This window comes from Primulina tabacum, unplaced genomic scaffold (assembly GCF_025594145.1).
Source record: "Primulina tabacum isolate GXHZ01 unplaced genomic scaffold, ASM2559414v2 Contig830, whole genome shotgun sequence".
In the NCBI taxonomy this organism is placed as follows: domain Eukaryota; kingdom Viridiplantae; phylum Streptophyta; class Magnoliopsida; order Lamiales; family Gesneriaceae; genus Primulina; species Primulina tabacum.
In genome coordinates, this window is record NW_027459933.1 from 24059 (window position 1) to 34058 (window position 10000).

Genomic DNA, 10000 nt, shown 5'->3' on the forward strand with positions numbered 1-10000 from the left:
CTAAGTGGAATAAGCAGGCTTGATTCCTTATTGGTTAGTAAAATTGTAATGAAAATCACACAATTGAAGGAAATGCCCGAATTTTTTATTTTTTAATCAATAAACTAACGTTTTGTCGTTCTAGACCACCACCATCGGATTCGACGGAAGGAATGATAAATAGATACGAATCGAGCAAGAAGGGGGGAAAACTAGTAAAGAAAAATTATACAAAGTTATATATAAGTCGCTACCCCCCCTTGGTATTTCTTTAAATTTAAAAGAATTTTGTTTAATTAGACGGAAGTTATTTAAAAACTTCTGCTTTCTTTAAAAGATTCTGAACAGTTCCTGTAGGTTGAGCACCCCTTTCAAGGAAGTATAGAATAGCAGGAACATTTAAATAAGTTTGATTCTTCATTGGATCATAAAACCCCACTTTTCTAAGATCTTTTCCTTCTCTTCGGGATCGAACATCAATTGCAACGATTCGATAGACGGCTCATTGGGATAGATGTAGATGAACAATACCCCCCCTAGAACCGTATAGGAAGTTTTATCCTCGTACGGCTCGAGAAAAAATGATTTGATTCGAATGAACCTAGAAAATCAATTAGACTTTAATTTCATTCGTTTTTTGTCCTTCCTGAAAATTTAAAAGAAACCATTCGTACTCATAACTCAAGTTGAATAACTCTCAAATAGCTCAAAAGTAAATTCTTCTCTTTAGTCAATTTCATTTATTGAGTTGTCTTTACCCGCTTTTTTGTCTCGTTTAAAATTAGATTTGGATGATCCAGTTATTGAGACTATCGAGACAATTAAAATGGGTTTACTTGTTCTTGGATCCTTTAATCTTTATTTTAAATCATTGGGTTTAGACATTCCTTCGGTGCTTCTTAATACTTTCAAAATGGCAGCAACATACCTTTTCATTTGAATTGGAAATATTTGAAATTTGATTTCTTTCTATCAAAGAATCCGATGGACAGTTGATTCCCGCGTAATACACTTTGAATCGAAAAAGTTTGATCAATTACAACAAGTTTCCAATTTAAAAACAAAACTTGTTGAAATTGGATTGGATCCTTTTGATTTCTATATTATTATTATATATAGAAGATACGTTTACGAAGTTGTTCCAATTGATTGATTGGCATTAACCCTAGATCCTTGCCCCCCAGAAATGAATTAATCCTTTCGACTTTTCGACTCGAGCTCCATCGTAGACTATTTACAACCCAACAAAAAAACAAAGGATTCAGGTGTAACAGAACAAACGATGTCGAGCCAAGAGCATCTTCATTCCTCGATAAATAGAAAATAAGATGGTGGATCTAAAAATCCACAACGGATCGTGTCCTTCAAGTCGCACGTTGCTTTCTACCACATCGTTTCAAACGAAGTTTTACCATCACATTCCTCTAATTTGGAACCAGTATGGAATTGATTCAATTATGGAATCATGAATAGTCATTGGTTCAGTTGTACATAAACATCGTAATCTAGACTTTTTATATTCTTATTTTAAAATAAGAATATGATGTGATATCTGTATGTGGAACGATTTTTATGAAAAAGTTTTAGCAAGACAATATCTTTAACATCCATAAATCTATTTTAACATACATTTTAACATACATAATCTATATAATACAAAATAATAGAAAGTATATAATTATAACTATATATAAACGAATTACTTATTGACTCTGCATCTTCAAGTGACTAAATAGGATAGATTATCCTATTTCCTACTTTTTCAATACCAAAGATTCAACTGACAAGAAATCATTAATATTAATAAAGTATTTATAAAAAAAAATATCTATAATTGAAAAAGTTTCCTATTTAGAAATACTATCTTTTTTGAAGTAAATTCGCCAATAAGCAGCATGTTTAATCCGATAAGTCTTTCCTTGACTCATCACTGATTTAATTTTAAAATAGATAAATAGATCAAAGATAAAGAAGAAATAATCCAATTTTTTTTCGCAAGTGGATCAAAAAATGATATAAGTAAAGATTTGAATCTTTATTCTTTTCATCTGATTACGAAAAGAAAAATATAAAAATTATTTGCATTGAAATAGAACGATACATACATACCATATAAGTTAAATATTTCCTCATTTTAACTGTTTATATTTATATGTATTTTGTTTAACATAGGGATAGGGTTGAGTAATATTTCAATAATAAAATCTTGTCATAAAGTGAATAAAAAGAATAAGATAAACCATCCCTGCCTCAATCGTTCCATAGATTTCCAATTTTTCATTAGAGTCAACCACGAAAGACCTAAAAAAATGAAATAGAAAAAGATACATTGGCTCCAAAAAATATGTTATAAAACATATGTTATGGAACTTGATCATTTGTTAATGAGATTCGAACAGATATTTAAATTAATACTAATTTACTCCTGACCACTCCATTATCTATAGCAATAATAGGAATACTATAGCAATAGCATAAAAACCCTCTGGGGCGGAAGGATTCGAACCTCCGAATAGCGGGACCAAAACCCGTTGCCTTACCACTTGGCCACGCCCCATTTCCATTTATAATCTAAACTAAGAAAGAATAAAATTGGTATTGGTTGTTTGTCAACTCCAGTCCAAATATATATATATCTATAGGGTAGTAGGATGTTGATACATATAGATATAGAATTCAACTCAATTTATTGATCATTACATAGAATTCAAGTAAGATATTGTATGAAAGTATGATTTCTTCTATTCTCCTTTAAGTTGAGAATTGGAGGATTTTGTAATTGGGTGGCTTAAAAAAGAAGAAGGATTTTTTGTCTACCGTAACTGACTTTCTTCCTTTTTCCTTATATCAAAAACCCAACCAAAATGTAATTATCTCCAAGAACACAAAAATGTCTGTTATGCTTAATATCATTAGTTTAATCTGTATTTATATTAATTCTTCCCTTTCTTCGAGTAGTTTTTTCTTCGGAAAATTGCCCGAAGCCTATGCTTTTTTGAATCCAATCGTAGATGTTATGCCAGTTATACCTCTGTTTTTTTTTCTTTTAGCTTTTGTTTGGCAAGCTGCTGTAAGTTTTCGATGAAATCCTTAATAATAATAATATCCTATAAGTTTTAGAATATGAACCCTCGATTCGTACATTGAGCTAGTGGCTGGCTTACCAACCATTTCTTCTCTTCATTTTTTGACCCCTTGTTGCAGCAAAAGACCCTAACCCTATTAGGGTCTACCACAATATCTAATTTCGATATGAAAGATATTTTTGTTAATGAAAAAAAAAATGCATTTTTTTTGTAACAATTAATTTCTATTTCTAGAAAAAAAAAAAGAGGTGTCAAAATAGGATATGTGGTAGAAAAATGGAAGATCTATTCTCTTTTTTTTTTCCAAAAAATCATTTGGAGATTGTGTAATGCTTACTCTGAAACTCTTCGTTTATACCGTAGTGATATTTTTTGTTTCTCTCTTTATCTTTGGATTCCTATCTAATGATCCGGGACGTAATCCTGGACGTGAAGAATAAGATCCTAAGGGTTTTCTTTGATTAATTTTCAAATCTTCTTAGGATTTTATCTATATTCTACACGTTTAACTAAGATTTGAAAAATTTGAAAAAATCAATCAAGTCATCAACGGAAACGGAAAGAGAGGGATTCGAACCCTCGGTACGAATAACTCATACAACGGATTAGCAATCCGACGCTTTAGTCCACTCAGCCATCTCTCCCAATTGAAAAAGCTAATTACTACATTACCCATAATGTCAGGAGTCTTTTTTTTTCTCTCTCTTCTTTGCTCTATTATATTATTATATATAATGTATATGTAGAGAGATCGACAAATCAGGAATTTCCTTTATCGAAAGGGAAGGGCTGGAAAGTGCCAACAACCTAAATAAAGAAAAATAAAGACGACCTCTTTGTTTTGTGTTGATTTTGTTCGAAAATCCCTTCTTATTCTGATGGCCTGGCCTGGTCAGTACCTAGCCGGGCCTTTTTTTGGTCCAACGAATTATAGATAATTAATGATTTATATGATTTGAAAACAAAAATACTTTTGCTTTTCTATAATATTATATTTATATTATAATTTAATATAAATATAATTTTTAAATTAAAAAATTATTGTTTTAATCAATTAAATATCTTATCTTCAAACAACAACAAAAATAAGAAAGACTTTTTTATTTACATTCGTTCTTGTTTTATATTTTATTTTCCCAACTAAAAACTCTCGATTCTTCCACAATGCATTGTTGTGTTCTGATTTTAGTTTTTTTTTATCTATATCTATCAAAACTTGTTCACCAAAAGAGAAAACTTTAGTCATTTAATTTAAATTAAATGAAACTTCTTTTCCGACTCTCATTAAATTTTGATCTCCCCACGAAAAACGCTTATTTTGATTATTCTTTAATAATCCTATCTTAATCATGCTCAATTCTCTTGTTCGACAAAAAGTACATTTGTATATAATAATCATATTGTAGCGGGTATAGTTTAGTGGTAAAAGTGTGATTCGTTCTATTAACCCTTTAATAGTTAAAGGTTCTTTCGGTTTTATTCATATTCCGATTAAAAACTTTATTTCTTCAAATTCAAAGGATTTAATCCTTTACCTCTCAAATGAGCAATTCGAGAAAAAAAACTACACATTCTCGTGATTTCTATCCCCGAGTCACTTATAAATTTCAAAGTTGGATTATGAAATTGCGAAACAGAATTTGAATTGGATAAAGACTTCCAAATGAATAAGTATGAGTAAAGGATCCATGGGTGAAGATAGAAAGTCAATTTCTAATCGTAACTAAACCTTCCTTCGATTTTCTTTTCAATTTCTAAAGAAATAAATTGAAGCAAAATAGCTATTCAACGACGACTTTGGTTTACTAGAGACATCGACATATTGTTTTAGCTCGTTGGAAACAAAACCCTTTTCCTGAGGATCCTCTCAAATAGAAATAGAGAACGAAGTAACTAGAAAGATTGTTAAAATGACCTTCTTCTAGAAGGATCATCTAGAAAGCAATTCGTTTTGTTTATATTTAAACAAAAAAGCTGACATAGGTGTTATGGGTAGAATTTTGTTCATTTTGAACACATCTTAGATCTACGAATTGACTCATCTTCCATAAAGGAGCCGAATGAAACCAAAGTATATGTTCGGTTTTGAATATGAGACTGAATCGACGTCGACTAAACCCCTAGCCTTCCAAGCTAACGATGCAGGTTCGATTCCTGCTACCCGCTTATTTCCCTTTATTCTAAATATTCTAATAGAATTCTATTATTAATATATAATAGAATAGATTCTATAGAATTTAGAATAAGGGAAATAAGCGGGTAGCAGGAATCGAACCTGCATCGTTAGCTTGGAAGGCTAGGGGTTATAGTCGACGTCGATTCAGGTCTCTAATTCAAACCGAACATGATACTTTGGTTTCATTCGGCTCCTTTATGGAAGATGAGTCAATTCGTAGATCTAAGATGTGTTCAAAATGAACAAAATTCTACCCATAACACCTATGTCAGCTTTTTTGTTTAAATATAAACAAAACGAATTGCTTTCTAGATGATCCTTCTAGAAGAAGGTCATTTTAACAATCTTTCTAGTTACTTCGTTCTCTATTTCTATTTGAGAGGATCCTCAGGAAAAGGGTTTTGTTTCCAACGAGCTAAAACAATATGTCGATGTCTCTAGTAAACCAAAGTCGTCGTTGAATAGCTATTTTGCTTCAATTTATTTCTTTAGAAATTGAAAAGAAAATCGAAGGAAGGTTTAGTTACGATTAGAAATTGACTTTCTATCTTCACCCATGGATCCTTTACTCATACTTATTCATTTGGAAGTCTTTATCCAATTCAAATTCTGTTTCGCAATTTCATAATCCAACTTTGAAATTTATAAGTGACTCGGGGATAGAAATCACGAGAATGTGTAGTTTTTTTTCTCGAATTGCTCATTTGAGAGGTAAAGGATTAAATCCTTTGAATTTGAAGAAATAAAGTTTTTAATCGGAATATGAATAAAACCGAAAGAACCTTTAACTATTAAAGGGTTAATAGAACGAATCACACTTTTACCACTAAACTATACCCGCTACAATATGATTATTATATACAAATGTACTTTTTGTCGAACAAGAGAATTGAGCATGATTAAGATAGGATTATTAAAGAATAATCAAAATAAGCGTTTTTCGTGGGGAGATCAAAATTTAATGAGAGTCGGAAAAGAAGTTTCATTTAATTTAAATTAAATGACTAAAGTTTTCTCTTTTGGTGAACAAGTTTTGATAGATATAGATAAAAAAAAACTAAAATCAGAACACAACAATGCATTGTGGAAGAATCGAGAGTTTTTAGTTGGGAAAATAAAATATAAAACAAGAACGAATGTAAATAAAAAAGTCTTTCTTATTTTTGTTGTTGTTTGAAGATAAGATATTTAATTGATTAAAACAATAATTTTTTAATTTAAAAATTATATTTATATTAAATTATAATATAAATATAATATTATAGAAAAGCAAAAGTATTTTTGTTTTCAAATCATATAAATCATTAATTATCTATAATTCGTTGGACCAAAAAAAGGCCCGGCTAGGTACTGACCAGGCCAGGCCATCAGAATAAGAAGGGATTTTCGAACAAAATCAACACAAAACAAAGAGGTCGTCTTTATTTTTCTTTATTTAGGTTGTTGGCACTTTCCAGCCCTTCCCTTTCGATAAAGGAAATTCCTGATTTGTCGATCTCTCTACATATACATTATATAATAATATAATAGAGCAAAGAAGAGAGAGAAAAAAAAAGACTCCTGACATTATGGGTAATGTAGTAATTAGCTTTTTCAATTGGGAGAGATGGCTGAGTGGACTAAAGCGTCGGATTGCTAATCCGTTGTATGAGTTATTCGTACCGAGGGTTCGAATCCCTCTCTTTCCGTTTCCGTTGATGACTTGATTGATTTTTTCAAATTTTTCAAATCTTAGTTAAACGTGTAGAATATAGATAAAATCCTAAGAAGATTTGAAAATTAATCAAAGAAAACCCTTAGGATCTTATTCTTCACGTCCAGGATTACGTCCCGGATCATTAGATAGGAATCCAAAGATAAAGAGAGAAACAAAAAATATCACTACGGTATAAACGAAGAGTTTCAGAGTAAGCATTACACAATCTCCAAATGATTTTTTGGAAAAAAAAAAGAGAATAGATCTTCCATTTTTCTACCACATATCCTATTTTGACACCTCTTTTTTTTTTTCTAGAAATAGAAATTAATTGTTACAAAAAAAATGCATTTTTTTTTTCATTAACAAAAATATCTTTCATATCGAAATTAGATATTGTGGTAGACCCTAATAGGGTTAGGGTCTTTTGCTGCAACAAGGGGTCAAAAAATGAAGAGAAGAAATGGTTGGTAAGCCAGCCACTAGCTCAATGTACGAATCGAGGGTTCATATTCTAAAACTTATAGGATATTATTATTATTAAGGATTTCATCGAAAACTTACAGCAGCTTGCCAAACAAAAGCTAAAAGAAAAAAAAACAGAGGTATAACTGGCATAACATCTACGATTGGATTCAAAAAAGCATAGGCTTCGGGCAATTTTCCGAAGAAAAAACTACTCGAAGAAAGGGAAGAATTAATATAAATACAGATTAAACTAATGATATTAAGCATAACAGACATTTTTGTGTTCTTGGAGATAATTACATTTTGGTTGGGTTTTTGATATAAGGAAAAAGGAAGAAAGTCAGTTACGGTAGACAAAAAATCCTTCTTCTTTTTTAAGCCACCCAATTACAAAATCCTCCAATTCTCAACTTAAAGGAGAATAGAAGAAATCATACTTTCATACAATATCTTACTTGAATTCTATGTAATGATCAATAAATTGAGTTGAATTCTATATCTATATGTATCAACATCCTACTACCCTATAGATATATATATATATTTGGACTGGAGTTGACAAACAACCAATACCAATTTTATTCTTTCTTAGTTTAGATTATAAATGGAAATGGGGCGTGGCCAAGTGGTAAGGCAACGGGTTTTGGTCCCGCTATTCGGAGGTTCGAATCCTTCCGCCCCAGAGGGTTTTTATGCTATTGCTATAGTATTCCTATTATTGCTATAGATAATGGAGTGGTCAGGAGTAAATTAGTATTAATTTAAATATCTGTTCGAATCTCATTAACAAATGATCAAGTTCCATAACATATGTTTTATAACATATTTTTTGGAGCCAATGTATCTTTTTCTATTTCATTTTTTTAGGTCTTTCGTGGTTGACTCTAATGAAAAATTGGAAATCTATGGAACGATTGAGGCAGGGATGGTTTATCTTATTCTTTTTATTCACTTTATGACAAGATTTTATTATTGAAATATTACTCAACCCTATCCCTATGTTAAACAAAATACATATAAATATAAACAGTTAAAATGAGGAAATATTTAACTTATATGGTATGTATGTATCGTTCTATTTCAATGCAAATAATTTTTATATTTTTCTTTTCGTAATCAGATGAAAAGAATAAAGATTCAAATCTTTACTTATATCATTTTTTGATCCACTTGCGAAAAAAAATTGGATTATTTCTTCTTTATCTTTGATCTATTTATCTATTTTAAAATTAAATCAGTGATGAGTCAAGGAAAGACTTATCGGATTAAACATGCTGCTTATTGGCGAATTTACTTCAAAAAAGATAGTATTTCTAAATAGGAAACTTTTTCAATTATAGATATTTTTTTTTATAAATACTTTATTAATATTAATGATTTCTTGTCAGTTGAATCTTTGGTATTGAAAAAGTAGGAAATAGGATAATCTATCCTATTTAGTCACTTGAAGATGCAGAGTCAATAAGTAATTCGTTTATATATAGTTATAATTATATACTTTCTATTATTTTGTATTATATAGATTATGTATGTTAAAATGTATGTTAAAATAGATTTATGGATGTTAAAGATATTGTCTTGCTAAAACTTTTTCATAAAAATCGTTCCACATACAGATATCACATCATATTCTTATTTTAAAATAAGAATATAAAAAGTCTAGATTACGATGTTTATGTACAACTGAACCAATGACTATTCATGATTCCATAATTGAATCAATTCCATACTGGTTCCAAATTAGAGGAATGTGATGGTAAAACTTCGTTTGAAACGATGTGGTAGAAAGCAACGTGCGACTTGAAGGACACGATCCGTTGTGGATTTTTAGATCCACCATCTTATTTTCTATTTATCGAGGAATGAAGATGCTCTTGGCTCGACATCGTTTGTTCTGTTACACCTGAATCCTTTGTTTTTTTGTTGGGTTGTAAATAGTCTACGATGGAGCTCGAGTCGAAAAGTCGAAAGGATTAATTCATTTCTGGGGGGCAAGGATCTAGGGTTAATGCCAATCAATCAATTGGAACAACTTCGTAAACGTATCTTCTATATATAATAATAATATAGAAATCAAAAGGATCCAATCCAATTTCAACAAGTTTTGTTTTTAAATTGGAAACTTGTTGTAATTGATCAAACTTTTTCGATTCAAAGTGTATTACGCGGGAATCAACTGTCCATCGGATTCTTTGATAGAAAGAAATCAAATTTCAAATATTTCCAATTCAAATGAAAAGGTATGTTGCTGCCATTTTGAAAGTATTAAGAAGCACCGAAGGAATGTCTAAACCCAATGATTTAAAATAAAGATTAAAGGATCCAAGAACAAGTAAACCCATTTTAATTGTCTCGATAGTCTCAATAACTGGATCATCCAAATCTAATTTTAAACGAGACAAAAAAGCGGGTAAAGACAACTCAATAAATGAAATTGACTAAAGAGAAGAATTTACTTTTGAGCTATTTGAGAGTTATTCAACTTGAGTTATGAGTACGAATGGTTTCTTTTAAATTTTCAGGAAGGACAAAAAACGAATGAAATTAAAGTCTAATTGATTTTCTAGGTTCATTCGAATCAAATCATTTTTTCTC

The 10000-nt window shown here is 30.3% G+C and overlaps 2 non-coding genes across 2 annotated transcripts; one reads left to right on the forward strand and one right to left on the reverse strand.

Moving 5' to 3' along the window:
* Window positions 1–3621: 3621 nt before the first annotated feature.
* Window positions 3622–3709, reverse strand: TRNAS-GCU (transfer RNA serine (anticodon GCU)). Its single transcript has one exon. It is a non-coding gene; the product is annotated as a tRNA-Ser (tRNA).
* A 3132-nt stretch (window positions 3710–6841) lies between these two features.
* On the forward strand, window positions 6842–6929 carry TRNAS-GCU (transfer RNA serine (anticodon GCU)). Its single transcript has one exon. It is a non-coding gene; the product is annotated as a tRNA-Ser (tRNA).
* Window positions 6930–10000: the final 3071 nt, after the last annotated feature.